General features: G+C 41.9%; 1 protein-coding gene across 3 annotated transcripts in view; it reads right to left on the minus strand.

The window, feature by feature from the left end:
* Positions 1-13,857, minus strand: part of Gng12 (G protein subunit gamma 12) — a 120,813-nt gene extending 106,956 nt beyond the window's left edge. Inside the window, exon 1 of one of the 3 annotated variants that reach the window (XM_077803695.1) lies at positions 13,803-13,857. The gene's annotated coding sequence lies outside the window, so the exon portion shown is untranslated. Of the gene's footprint in view, positions 1-13,447; positions 13,561-13,802 lie in introns of those variants that run through there. The other 2 variants (XM_077803693.1, XM_026409784.2) reach the window with 2 other exon arrangements.
* Between the last annotated feature and the right edge of the window lie 419 nt (positions 13,858-14,276).

Below are 14,276 nucleotides of genomic sequence, written 5' to 3' on the forward strand. Positions count from 1 at the left end.
GCGGCCCGGGTTCGATCCTCAGCACCACATACCAACAAAGATGTTGTGTTCGCCGAGAACTGAAAAATAAATATTAAAAATTCTCTCTCTCTCTCTTTTTTAAAAAAAAAAAAAAAAGTAAACAGGTTTTGAAGGAAGATGAGATCCGTTTTCAACAATGTCTACCTGAATTTGAAGAGCCATCTAGGATCTACAGTTGCCTTGAGAAAATTCTAGATTGTGATTCTGGAGTGGTTTATTGAGTTCAAGTAACTCCTTTTCTTTTTTTTTTTAACCCCAGTTCTGCCAGGCCACTTTCCTCCTCTTCCCCTTTCTCCTTTGCCCTGGTTAGACTTAAATTAAAGTTTAAAAAATAGGAGTTCCCACCCCTAAACCTTCCCCGATTTGAAAACGGCACACAGGGCACACCCAGGACACTATATTTCCAGCCTGCTATAGCTAGCTTATTTGCAAAAATAAAGCAGATTTCTCTGCAAAGTCTTGTTTGCATTTTCATTAAACCCTAAGTCTTTACAATGGCCTACATGATGGAGCCCCTCCCACTTCTACCTCAGGGGTCTCTTTTTGTGCTCAAACATACTAAGCTCATTCCTAGCTTGGACAGTTCAAATGTCACATCTGCAGAGAGGTCTTTGGGGTTATTTCTCCTCTCAAACTCCCATATTCAGTGTCTTCACAGGACTTACCCTACCTCAATCAGTCTCATTCATGTGGTTTCGCTCTAGGAACCTGGAGTATCTTGTTCAAAGCTGCATCCCCACAGAGTAGGCAACCTTCATTTGTTGAATGAAGAAAGTTCATTTTGGTGCTTATTAAAAACTGAAGGAAAAAAAGGCTGAAGAGACAGGGTCTTTGTCCACAAGAGCTAAAATGTCTATTAGCAAAGAAACATCCAAGCACAGGAGAGAATCACAGTATCTGTGATTCCCTTTTTGTCCCCTCCCCTTCCAGCAAGCCACTTCCTCCAGCTTACCTGGAGGACACCTTTCCTGTTGCACTTTTCATATGGTATTAGTAGGAGGGGTGGGGGGGACAGGGACAGGGACAGACAACACGGTACCATAAAAAGAGCAACAACTCAGAGTCGGACATACTTGGATTCAAAGCAGGATGCCACCTCCTTGATTACTGTGCACAATAATCAACCCCTGAACCTGCTTCCTCCCCTACAAACAGAGCTAGCACTTCCTACTCACGGCTACTATAGGGAGTGAGAAAGTGCATGTAAAGGTGTTAGCACATGTCAGTACAGAGCTGGCACTCAAGGAGTACCCATCAGCATCACTACCATCAAATTTACTGCCAGCACACTATACTCTCTCAATTAGGGTTTGACAAATGCATAACTGTGAAATAATTTCAGTTGAGATTAAAGGTGATGCGGGGTATGTACCATGCTGATCATAATGTCAATTATAATTACAATAATAGTTAACCCTGAGCACTTATTAACATGCCAAGAGCTTTATATACATCAGTAGCTCTTTTATTCCTAAAATAAAGACAGACAGTACTTAATCAATACTAAGAAGCATAGTTTGCTCACATTTTATCATCCCGGATACTGGGATAACTGTACGTGGTAGGCAGAATGCCCACCTCTCAAAAGATGTCCAAATCCTAATTCCTGGAACCTGTGAATATTATATGTTAAAGGACAAAAGAATTTTTGCATTTTGTAATTAAGGTTACAGACCTTATATAGGAGGAGTAACTTATAGGGGAGCCAATCCAATCAACATAATCAAATGAGCCCTCATAAACAGAGAATTTTCTCTGGCTAGAGGCATAGACATATAGCAGAAAGGACCTCAAAGAGATTTAAAGCATGAGGAGAATCTGCCACTCTGTTGCTGGCTCTGAGATGAAAAGTCTAGGGGCAAGGACTAGAGAGAAAGATCTCTAAGAGATAAAGGTGCCCCCCAGATCAGACCCCAAAGAATGTGCCTCTGTAGGTAGAATTAAAGTCTACCTACAACCTAAGGAAGCCTAGAAATAAATTCCTTCCAAGGCTTCCAATAAGGCCCAGCTGGCTGACACTTTTTCAGCATTATAAAACCCAGAGGAGACAAACAAGCCAAGCCCACCCTACATTTTGACCCAACACACTGTGAGTTAATATATCTGGATTGTCTTAAGCTGCTAAGTTTGTGATAATTTGTTACAGCAGCCACAGAAAATGAATGCACTCCTATCATTGATGTTTGTTATAGTTTAATCAGCAGTATTTTTTCCTCTTGTGGCACAGAAAATAACAGCATATCTCATAATTGATGACATCTTAGATATGTTGAAATACAGTGTTATTATTTCTGTTTTTCAAATGGTCAGAAGATCCAAGTGGTCAGGTGATGCCTAGGTGATTCAAGCTCTAAACCACCATAAATGCTTCCAGAGAGCTCCCAAGGGTTAGTGTATCCTGCCAAAAGGCCAAGGAAAGGCTAACACAAACTTCCCAGGCCAACGTCTGACACAGGGTCCCTAATGCAGCTGAATCCAGTTGGGTCCAGAAGGTACTTCAGGAGCATCTAAGCCACATGGATCTGGTACCCAAAGGTGCTGGTATCCTTCTATATGCTGGGGATAGAACACTAGACCAAGGCAGTGTCCTTATGGCTGATGCTATACTGGAGAAGATCAACACCATACAACAGATCAAGATAAATGCTAGAAGAAAAACAAAGTATTGGAAGATCTTTACACAAAACTTTACAAAAGAACCTACATATTCAGGAGCTGAAAAGACATAGAGCTCTGGGCTGGGAGATCTGCTCCTTTCTATGGGACCTTCCAAGGGCCATCACTGTTAGTGGTTTAACTCTGAGAAAGAGTTTGTTGTTGTGGGTTTATTAGTTTGCTTTTGGTTTTTACTTTTTTGGATACAGATGTAGGCCGACTTTATACACTACTGCCTTAGGAATTTCTAAAAATAAAAAGACTACAGCTATCTTTTCACCAAATCATAATGTCCCTCTCTTTCAATGGAACTCCATCTTCAAAAAATAAAAGTTAATTTTATATTGAAATGACACCCCAAGAGCCTTACTAAAGAGCGGCTCAAAAAGCAAGACACAATTTCAATCCTACTCCCTTCCTGGAATACTGAGCTCTGGCCTGTCTTCTTACGCTATATTTTTACTTTCATCTTCTCTTTTACCTTGGAAATAAAATGTCTCTCTGACAGTGGAACCAAAGAAAAAACCAGAAGTCCAATTCAGGGAGTAAACAAAAAAAAGTCTGACATGTATAACACTTCTGGAGATACACATAAATGGAAAATTCTACACTTCTTAAAAGATTGTATGGCCTTAAACTATACTACAGAGCCATAGTAATAAAAACGGCATGGTAATGGCACCAAAACAGACTTGTAGACCAATCATACAGAATAGAGGACACAGAAACAAGCCCACTTAAATATGGTTATATCATACTAGACAAAGGTGCCAAAAAATTCACTGAAGAAAAGATTGCCTTTTCAACAAATGGTGCTGGCAAAACTGGAAATCCATATGTAGCAAATTGAAATTAAACCTCTATTTCTCACTCTGCACAAAAATCAACTCAAAGTGGATCAAAGGCTTAGGCACTAGAACAGAGACCCCGTGCCTAACAGAGGAAAAAACAGGCTCAAATCTTCACCATGTTGGCCTAGGATTTGACTTAACAAGACTCCTAAAGCACAGGAAGTAAAATCAAGAATCAATAAATAGGATGGATTCAAATTAAAAAGCTTCTTCTCATCAAAGAAAACAATTAATAAAGTGAGAAAAGAACCTACAGAAAGGGAGAAAATCTTTACCACATGCACCTCTGAAGTGGCATTAATCTCTAGGATATATAAAGAACTCAAAAAACTTAACACCAAATAAATGAATAAAGAGCCCAATCAATAAATGGGCTAAGGAACTGAACAGACACTTCGCAGAAGAAGACATACAATCCATCAACAAATATATGGAAAATGTTCAACATCTCTAGCAATTAGAGAAATGCAAATCAAAATTACTACAAGATTTCATCTCACCTCTGTCAGAATGGCAATCATCAAGAATACAGGCAACAATAAATGTTGGTGAGGACGTGGTGAAAAAGGCACACTCATAAATTGCTGGTGGAACTGCAAATTGGTACAACCACTATGGAAAGCAGTATGGAGATTCCTCAGAAAATTGGATATGGAACCACCATTTGACCCAGCTATCCCACTCCTTGGTCTATACCCAAAGGACTTAAAATCAGCACACTATAGTGACACAGCCTCATCAATGTTTACAGCAGCTTAAGTCACAATAGATAGACTATGGAACCAACCTAGGTGTCTCTCAATAGATGAATGAATAAATAAAATGTGGTATATATACTCAATGGAATATTACTCAGCTTTAAAGAAGAGTAAAATTATGGCATTTGCCAGTAAATGGTTGGAGTTGGAGAATATCATGCTAAGCCAAATAAGCCAATCCCACAAAACCAAAGGCCGAATGTTTTCTAATATTTGAATTCTAATTCACAATAAGGTGGGGGGCACTAGGGAAGAATAGCATTACCTTAGATTAGGTAGAGGGAATATGTGGGGGTAGGAAAGATAGTAGAATGAAATAGACATTAAGTATTACTGTATGCATATATGTGACTACATAACCAATATGATTCTGCAACATGTACACTCAGAAAAATGAGAAATTATATCCCATCTATTATATCAAAGTGCATAAATGCATTCTACTGTCATGTATGACTAATTAAAACAAATTAAAAAGAAAAGATTATGTGGGAAATTTCATTGGAATTTACATCTCCTCAATCTCTCTTTTGCTCATTTTTTAAAAGGGGAAGAAATTCTAGACTAGAAGATCATCTTCATTATGATTTTGGAGAAGCCCCAGTTTAATAATACCATTTGCCGAAAACTATTCATAATTCAGACATTAGCAACGGTCATAAAACCATACTTTATACTTCTCTTGATTCTGCACTATTTGGCAGCCCACTCTACACTTAGGCCAAAGGAAGCATCACATTCTAAAGTCAGTATTTAAGAGATTCTGACAGGGATACATGCAAGAGGAAAGATCAATAAAGACCTACAAGGTGGACCTACTATCCCAGACCATGATCAAGAAAAGATGTACAAATGGTCCCAAACCTCCACTTTACTTGTAATAAGAAAAACTTTAAACATTCTAAAGTGCCATTTTATATCAACCAGATTAGCAAAACCAAAAAGAGCTGACACTCTTCTTCTTGGTGGGACTATGGGAACCATCCATCCAATACAGTGCCATGAGAGGACACAGTGATCCAGCCCTTCCGGAGGAGGATTACAGAGCACAGTGATTCAGCAGTCCCACTTCTGGGAATTAGTCCTTAAGAACACCTGCACAAGAGCAAGGAGACCTAACTTCTAGCCCTCACAGCACTGTCTGTAATAGCAAAAGACTGGATATGACCGAAAAGTCCTGCATAGGGGACTTGGTCCATGGTACACAGCACAATGAAAAACAACTGCACTGTTGAAAAAGGGAGATCTCTACCTGTTGAGAGATATCTCCAGGACATGCTGTAAAAATTTTTAAAAAAGCAAGACACAGAACATCCATATAAATATTGTCACCTTTTATGAAAGAATGGGAAATAATATAAAACATGTTCTTATTGGCTTGCATTTACATGTTGCTTGTCACACACAGTATGGATAAGGTATGGAGGGGGATGGGACAGAAACAATATTTTTCAGTGTTTTCCTTTTATATATGGGTGGTGAGATTTGGGGGAGGAACCAGATAAATACATTGCTTGTATTTTAAAATGAAGAGGTTTTATAGCTCTTTTCCCAAGGGGAATGAATAGGCTATAAGAGTTCTGCTCAGGAGAAGGGGTCTGGAAGACTGAGGGTGTAGGCAGGCAAGGTCTCATGTGAAAGTCAGTGAGCAGAAAAAGCTCAGTCCAGAGTTCAGGAGGTGAGCACAATGACCGTGGACAGGGTGATTTCTGCCTTGCTGGGTATGGGTGGCCTAAAGCCCCTGATATTTATTACACCCAGAAGGAAGTCAAGAACAGCAGGTGAACTGGAGTCAAAGGTAGAAACACTCCCAGGCAGGGCGCCAGGAGCATTTATGTACTCTCGGGATGTAGATAGTAATGACTGAAGCATGCTGCTCATCAAATACGAACCTTGAAAAAGAGGGCAAAGCATGTACTGAATATTCAATTCTGGAGATATTCCTGAAAAGTTGAAACTCCTGAAATTTTATAAAATCAAATCATACTGAAAACGCAATAGGTGAGTTTGCTATTTAAAGAAATTCCATAGGGAATCCTTGGAATTCACCTTCTGCTATTTTTGCTTTGGGAATCCAAGTTCGCTTGAAGAAGCGTACATTTAACCAGATTAAATATGAAAGTATTCACGTTTCTAATCCTGCTGGCTGTTTTCACAAGGTGTAGTCTCTCCATAAAATAGCAGAAGGCCAAAGTCCAAAGTTCAGGACAGCCCCTTTATCCTAAGCACCACCGCCTTGGCGGTCACACTCACCCAACAGGGCTCATCCCACCTGCTGTGCAAATGCCTCTCAGGAGAGAAACCGGGAAGATGAAGCTGATTCTGATAGTAGGCTTGCTAAAGGACCAGCCTGAAAGAGAAAGCAAGTATGCAGTGCCAGTTGAATTTTCTTTTTTAGCTTCCGGTGGCTTTGGCAACAAGGATCCCCACTTCTTACCTAAACTAGAAAAAAATCTTTTTCCAAAATGTGGCATTCCAAAAGCACTTGCAGCCAATGTCACTTGCATCCCATCCCAAGGAGGAAGGCCCATAGTTGGTCAGTAAATAACAGGAATCCCTTTCCATATCCCCAGGAGTTACTACTACTCTATTCCCTGTACCAGACAGACTTCGTCAGAGGTGCAGGGTACTTTGGCATGGATCAGATGATACTGAGCATGTTTCTGTTCAATTAATAGTAAACAATGTCAACAACACCCCGAATACTGGTCTTTACCTGCCCCTTAAGGAATGAGGAACTGAAGAGAAAGAAGTCCATCAGAATAGAAAACTCTAGATAGGGCAGAGGGGTGGGAAAAAAAGGGAGGGGACATGGGGTTAGAAATGATGGTGGAATGTGATGGACATTATTATCCAAAGTACATATATGAAGACATGAATCAGTGTGTATATACTTTGTATACAACCAGAGATATGAAAATTTGTGCTGTGTAAGTAATAAGAATTGTAATGCATTCCGCTATCATATATAAAGAAAAAATTCATTAAAAAAAAAAAAGAAGTCCATCAGAGGACAGCCGATCATGACTTATATCCACATGAAGTCCTGTATTCTAATGTGCAGGCCATGGCCTAATAATTCAAAAGATTTCATTAGTCTAGATATATTCAGACTCCTAGTCTATAGGTTTTGACACCTTTTCAGTTTGCCTGAGATTTTGGTTGAATCAACCTGGGTGATGGTTTTATCTCCATAAGGTCTTGGTAAGCCTCAATAAACTCCAAACATAGTTTGGATTTTTATTCCTTTTTAAGTCCTCAGATTTAGCTCACATTGGAATTTCATAGGCTTCATTTTGAATCTTCATTCGAGAAGAGGCTTCATACTTCTCCTCTGCAATTTCTCCTCAAGAAGCAGACAAAATTTGAGGTCACCATAAGCTTGGAATCAGAGTCAAAATGTCCCAGTGGGGGCTAAGGGTTTAGTGTCCAGTGGTCAGGGATATCTTGGCTGGCAGTATCTGCAGCTAAATAAAAGCCCAATTATTCTGCACCAGTGAAGATAAGATGCCACCCCCAACGGGTTCATGTGGGTTTACACACAGCCATTTTGAATGAAGGCAATTCTCTATACAGAGAATTCAAGTGAAGACATGGCAACCAATTCAGACACACTCCAGTGAGTATCTGTGACCACGCCAACTCAAGTATAACCAGGGCTTACACTTCTCTCCTCCCTCAATCAAAGGGAATTCTGTGTCAATTATACCACCTTGCCTTCAAAGGGAAAGGTAGCCTATTTCTATAAGGAAGCACACAGAATATGTGAGCCTTCTGACCCCCAGCTCCCACGTCACCTATTTACAATCAATGAATGTGAAAAGTGCAAAAGATTCTTAGCAACCGATTCACTCACACCTTAAAAAAAAAATTCCTTTAGCTATTAATCCTCCAGCAGAGCTGAAATATCAAAAGTCTAAATAGTCTGTAACACTCCAGCTTTTATTATAATCTTCTGAAATGCAGACCCATTAAAAGAAGACAAAAACCTTCCTTGTCCCAGGATGGCAACCAGACACTCATAACTAAGCACTTTTACGATACCCAATATAACCTGACATGATAAACCAAACATTTAAGTGACACTAGAAATGATTTTCAAGAGAGACTTGGCAGTAAATGGGAGTAATCCAGTTACAAGTTGCCTTCAGTCAAATCACCTCCACTCTCTTCTCTGGCTCCAAGCTACATACTTAAGACTGTACTGTCCTTCCTAAGAGAGAAGCGAAGAGAGAGTTCAGGACCTTTTGGCAGGTGCTGGTTCTAGAGAAGGACTTAGCAGGCCGGTTCTCTCAGGACCTTTCAAACCTCCTCTGGGAGTACAGGGATAGGAAAGGCAGACTTCACAGGTCACCAAAGCACTGGGTGTCTGTATTTATTTCAGGCCTGCTGAGTCTCACAGCCATTTTGGAGACACTGACTGTGATGGCTGAAGAGGGGTAAAGCTGATGGGAGGCCCTGATGATTCTCCTCTGATGGTTCTTTTCTCTCTTAGAAGGAGCCATCTCCTGTTTTTCTTGATCGGATTTATAACTTTTCAATGGAACTGCCTCCATAAAGCCCTTTTCACTCCCAGATCTAGCTGGATACACATCCATTGTGGCTCTTGGCAGAGCACTTAGTGAGGAGATGTGGAGGCAGAATGACTCTGGGGCAAATTCTGTCCCTGCCCCTTGAGCAAGGTTGGGGATTTGAGGGAACCTCAGACTCCTCATCTGGGTCTTTGTGAGACCTCGGTGAGATCCTGCAGGAAAGACTGTGTTGTAATTACTTTTTATCTATGGAACATTCCTGTTAACCTAAGTGCACGATGTCTTCCTCAGTACTGCAGTCCAGGTGTCTGATAAGACCGAAGGTGCTGTACAAATGCAGCTAGTCACTGCACATCTGGATCTGCAAAGGGCACCTTCCAGAAGTCAAGGTCAGTGGACTTGGCCTGCATGCAGATTCTTATTAACGACTGATGGACTTTTCACATATCTCTTATGAAGACAAACCTGCAGCTTCTGAAAGGACTCCCTTATACTGCGACATAATTCTCACTGCAAAGGTTTTGACATTAAATTTGAGAACCTTAAAGTGCCATGAAATTTGATGTTTTTTTCTAAAACAATAACAAAACCATGCTATTAATGTCAGAATTTGTTTTCAGTAACTATCATATAAATGAACTATCATTGTATGTACTCGCTGATTGTGGGCAAATAGGATAAATTGGAGTGGACATAATCCTGTCACCCATTTGTATTTTCTTCAAGGCTTTTAAAAATGCACAGTTAAGAATTTTAAGCTGGCTGTAATAATGCACTAAAACTTGCACACTGCCTTCCCCCATTTAATCTATAACAGACTTCATGCATTACTGATTTTAAAAGTTTCTGAAAAGAAAGAGAATGGAATTGAGATCTAGAAGAATTAATTTGAATAATTAAGATTGCAATCCATTTCATATTTAAAAGACACAATGATATTGTGTAATTACTGTATGTTCTCTAATTTTCAAATGATATTTGGCAGGACTTTTGATTATTGAGACTTTAAAAATTTTTTGGAAAATGTTATAATTTCATATAGCTTTCATAATTTCTTCTTTAATAAATATATTCATGCTAATTATATAATAACATTCCAAAAAACAATTTAATGTTAACATTCATTGAACATTGACTAAATGCCCAGCACTGTTCTAAATGTTCTGTATAGATTAACTCATTTAATTCCTCACAACACCTCAACGAAGCATAGAGAGATTAAGTAACTTGTCCACAGCATGCACATCTACAAGTATGAGCCAGGAATCCGTCATTATATTATGATGTTCTAGGAGTACAAGCAATCAATAATTTATTCAATCAAGACATCCACTGCTTCAGAGCATAGTGTCACAAGTAAGAAACAGTTCATATTAACACTGTACCCTTTATAGTTATGTGAAATTATTATAAACCAACATCTCTCTGTCCCTGTGGAACAATTAGTAAAATTAGAAGTCATCTGTGGCATGAGCTAAGATTCCAATCAGACCAATTCTGTGTGCCTGATGTCCACTAAGGAAACACACACACACACACACACACACACACACACACACACACACAAGCTTGAAAGGGTTTGTTTTAAAGATGGAAGCATTTTTAAAATTTTGCAAATTTTAGCAAATGATTCAGTGATGCAATGAGTAGAGTCCCTGAATTAACTGAACATCCATTCTCACAAAAATTTTAAAATAAAACAAATGCTCACAAACAATCCTAACACTTCTAGTGGCTTATCTGTTGGCCTTGCATATCAGTACATGTAAAAGCAAATAACCGGATACCCTTAGGTCACATTTTTTCATACTTAAATTAAAAATCATACATGGTTAAAGACAAATACTTCTTCTGTTCCTGGTTTAATTTCCTGTAAAAGGCTAATAAACACAACTATTTGAAATAAAAAGTCTTTTTAAATTTAAAAGACAATTAATGAAATGTTTCTGATTGGCCCTAAAAATACCATGCAACTATAACTTCAGCTCTAAAAACATATTAAAATTATTAACCCTTCAATAATAATTATTCATACTGCTGTGGTAGAAGCATGACAAACACATACACATACTTGAACACATAAAAAACAGGTATCTTCTTTAGAATTTCTATCTAGCATTTCCGGAAGGTTCAGGCTGCCATCTTATAATTTAACCATCAGCTTGCTCATTAAGCTAACTAAAACATCTAATACTTTGAACATTTATTGTAGGTTAGGTACAAAGTGTTTTCTGAAAATAGTGTCATACATTTATTAAAAGTCTAGAGGTAGAGGCCACTACTATTCCTGTTTTATAAATTAGACAAAAATTGCTAAATAACTAATATTCTTATCCAGGTCTGTCTAACACCAAAGCCCATACCCCAAACCTCTGTTAAACTGCTTATCTTCTCAATTAAGGTTCAGAAAAATTTATTTGGCTTCTACAACTTACCTTTGTATGTTCAACTTAATCTGAAATAAGACAAAAAAACAAAGAAACAAATCCACCTAATGAAAATCTAACACAGCAAATGACATAATATAAATCTGATTTTTTTTTATTGCTAGACAGAAAAGGTATTTAATGTAAAAAAAAAAACTAAATTGGTATTAGTTAACCATTTCCTCAAATTTTTTAACCACGAAGGCTTTTGCTGTCACAACTTGACAAACAACCATGTTCTCTAACAAGTGACAACACAAACCCAAGACCACAAATCTAATTGTTGGAGAGCTAGTCTTTCAAATAAGATTGGGGCTTTCTACACAGAATTTTTTTGTCTCTTGTGAAACAGATTCACATTTCTATATATTTCTACACAAAATCATGCCCAGAGCCCCCTACCTAATAAATTACTTGGGCTACATACAACTGCATTGTTTATAAGGCCTAAAGACACAGTAGTTAGACTGTTCTGCATTTTTTTTTCTGGACTTAAACCAGAGCTTTATGGTGCTGGTTAACTGTTAAGGAAGGTGAAGGGACAGAACGTTTGATCCAAAAGTCCTCTTGTCATTTAAGTCTTTACAATGTTTGATTACCTTTAAAAATTGTGTGTGTGAACCGCAAGTTTGTTTATTGGAAAAGGGCCTTGCTAATCTACATAGTTTGGTTTAAAATAAAACATACCAACCCTAGCTCCTTATTTGAAAGTGATTGTTTTGGCAATAGTAAAATTCAATCCCGTCATCCTAACGCTGCCTGCCTTCCTGGTTCTGCCGGGGGGAGGGCCGGGATCCGGTGGTAATTTACATTGAGAGCCGAGAAGCAGCAGCAGCAATGGTGCAACGTGGTGACTAGCACTTTAAAAACAAGGCCAAACTCTGCTTTGGCCATAGAGAACACACAGACACAGACCCTGCCTCTGACAACATCCGAAAGATTCATTATAGACAATCTATTCAGGCGAAGCTTCAACTGCCCCAGGAAATATAAACAGTGTCCGCAGAGACAGCGGTGGGGAGAGGAAATCACTGATGGAAAGGAAGCTAATCATGTGGAGTTTGTCCAACTCCACCAAGTCTAATAAATTCCGGATTTGTTTCCACTCGGAGCAGCGATTAAACGTGCGCTGGCACGTGGGCGCAGGGGACCTGCCTTCTAACTCCGGGGGTTTGGCCATTCCTTCCCGGTCCCCTGGTTTGTATACAACCACGCCCGCACAGGATGACCACACGATGACAGGCCTCTTCAGGTCCCTCACTCCGATTTCCAGTTGTCCAAAGTTTCACTCCAACCGCGTGAGTTCAACGAGAATCACGCTTCCCTTTTCGGAAGTTATGAATGGTTTAAGTCAAGTTTACGAGATACACAAGGCAAAGGACAAGAGAGTGTCCGGAGACGCTAGTGACCGCGTTTCAAAATTAGTTTTAATGATATGCCTAATTAAAATGAAAAGTCACCCTGATCGACGAAGGAAGTGTCCGGGCAAGGCTTTTAAAAAAACAACAAAAAAACATTCTAGACTCCAGTCTGAACTTTGACCTTTCTCCTTACCACCTACAAAAACAGTCTGCAAATGGGCAGCCTCCGGGTCCCCTGCGGGGTGTGTCATCAGGGTTCCCCTCTCGGTGACCCGCTATTTATCCGCTAGACCCCCAAACGCTTAGCGGGTGCCGAGGCTGCGCTCCTACCGGCCTGTCGCAAGAAAGCGAGGAAGAAAAGTAGGGAAGAGGGCGTGGCGTGCGGGTCGCCCCCCGACCCCAGCCTCTCGCTCAGCCCGGCCCCACCACCAGCACCGCTGGCGACAGTGGGGGCCTCCGCAACCCGCGCGGGGCGCGCCGCGGGCGTCAGAAGAAAGCGAGCGAGAAGGGGGATCGTTCTTCCCTCTCCCCCAACCCGCCGGCCCTGGCTCCAGCCCCTGAGACCCCGCTACCCGCGCGCTCCGGCCGCCGCCCGTCGAGGGCGCGCGCCGCCGGTCTCCGGGTCTCACTGTCCCTTGCCCTCCCTCCTCCACCCCCTTCTCCGGCGCTCAATGCCCCGACCAGTCCCCGCCCTCCGGGACACTCTTCCCTCCTTCCTTCCTTCCTCCGTTCCCTCCCTCCATTTCGCTTCCCAGCACCCAAACTCGCGGGCCGCCGCCCCGAGCTGCGCCCCTGACCCCACAGGGACCGACTGGGCACCCGCGCCCGCCGCCGGGCGCTCACTCGCCTTCCTGAGCGCTGGCCCCGCCGCCACCACCACCGCCGCCGCTGCCGGGGACTCGGTCTCTAAGGGCTCCTGGAGACGGCAGCGACCTCTCCTCCTCCCGCTCCTCTGGGCGCCGGCTCCGCCTCGCTCGGGGTGGGCGGGGCGGACGGCCCGACGGGCGGGGCGGCTGCTCGGACTCTTTCCCCGGCTCCCCGCCCTCCCTCCGCCCGGACGCCCGCGCGGTGCCGCGCTTCGGCCGCCCTGCGCGCGTCGGGTCCCGGCCCGCGGCGGGGAGACGTCGCGAGTGGGCGAAGCTCGTTAGTGTCTTGGCGCCCTTGGCCATCCCCACTCCCCGGAATTTTCCCCGAAGACCTGGACTTAGATTCCGGGGCCTCCACTTCGCCACCGGCGAACGCTGGCCTCTGACTCCTTGCAAGTTTCCTCCGCGTGTGAACGCCTCGCCAGCCCTTATGGCAGCGGGTCCCCTGGGCTGCGAAGACAAGCGCTGCCAAACCCCTACACAAAAGTTAGGCTCTGATCCAAAAATGTCTGAGGAAAAGAGCCTCGGTAACATTTAAAGGGCCCTGGGGCCACGGAGAGATTTTGTTTCCCAGAAGCAGAGGTATGACCAGATTGTTAAATTTGAAGTACATCCGCCCATCATGAGGTTTCCCCCCTCCACCTCCCCGCAACCGCATGAAATTTGTGTTTCCGAATGCCCAGAACTTGGCAGCGTTCTGCGTAATGAATTAATTGGATTTGGTTGGCCTTTTCTGGATGGATTCGGGGTTGGGTAGATTGAAGAGCCACTTTCGCTTCCAGAGACTTCATACTCATTCATACCGC

This window comes from Urocitellus parryii, chromosome 11 (assembly GCF_045843805.1).
Source record: "Urocitellus parryii isolate mUroPar1 chromosome 11, mUroPar1.hap1, whole genome shotgun sequence".
NCBI classification, from domain to species: Eukaryota; Metazoa; Chordata; class Mammalia; order Rodentia; family Sciuridae; genus Urocitellus; species Urocitellus parryii.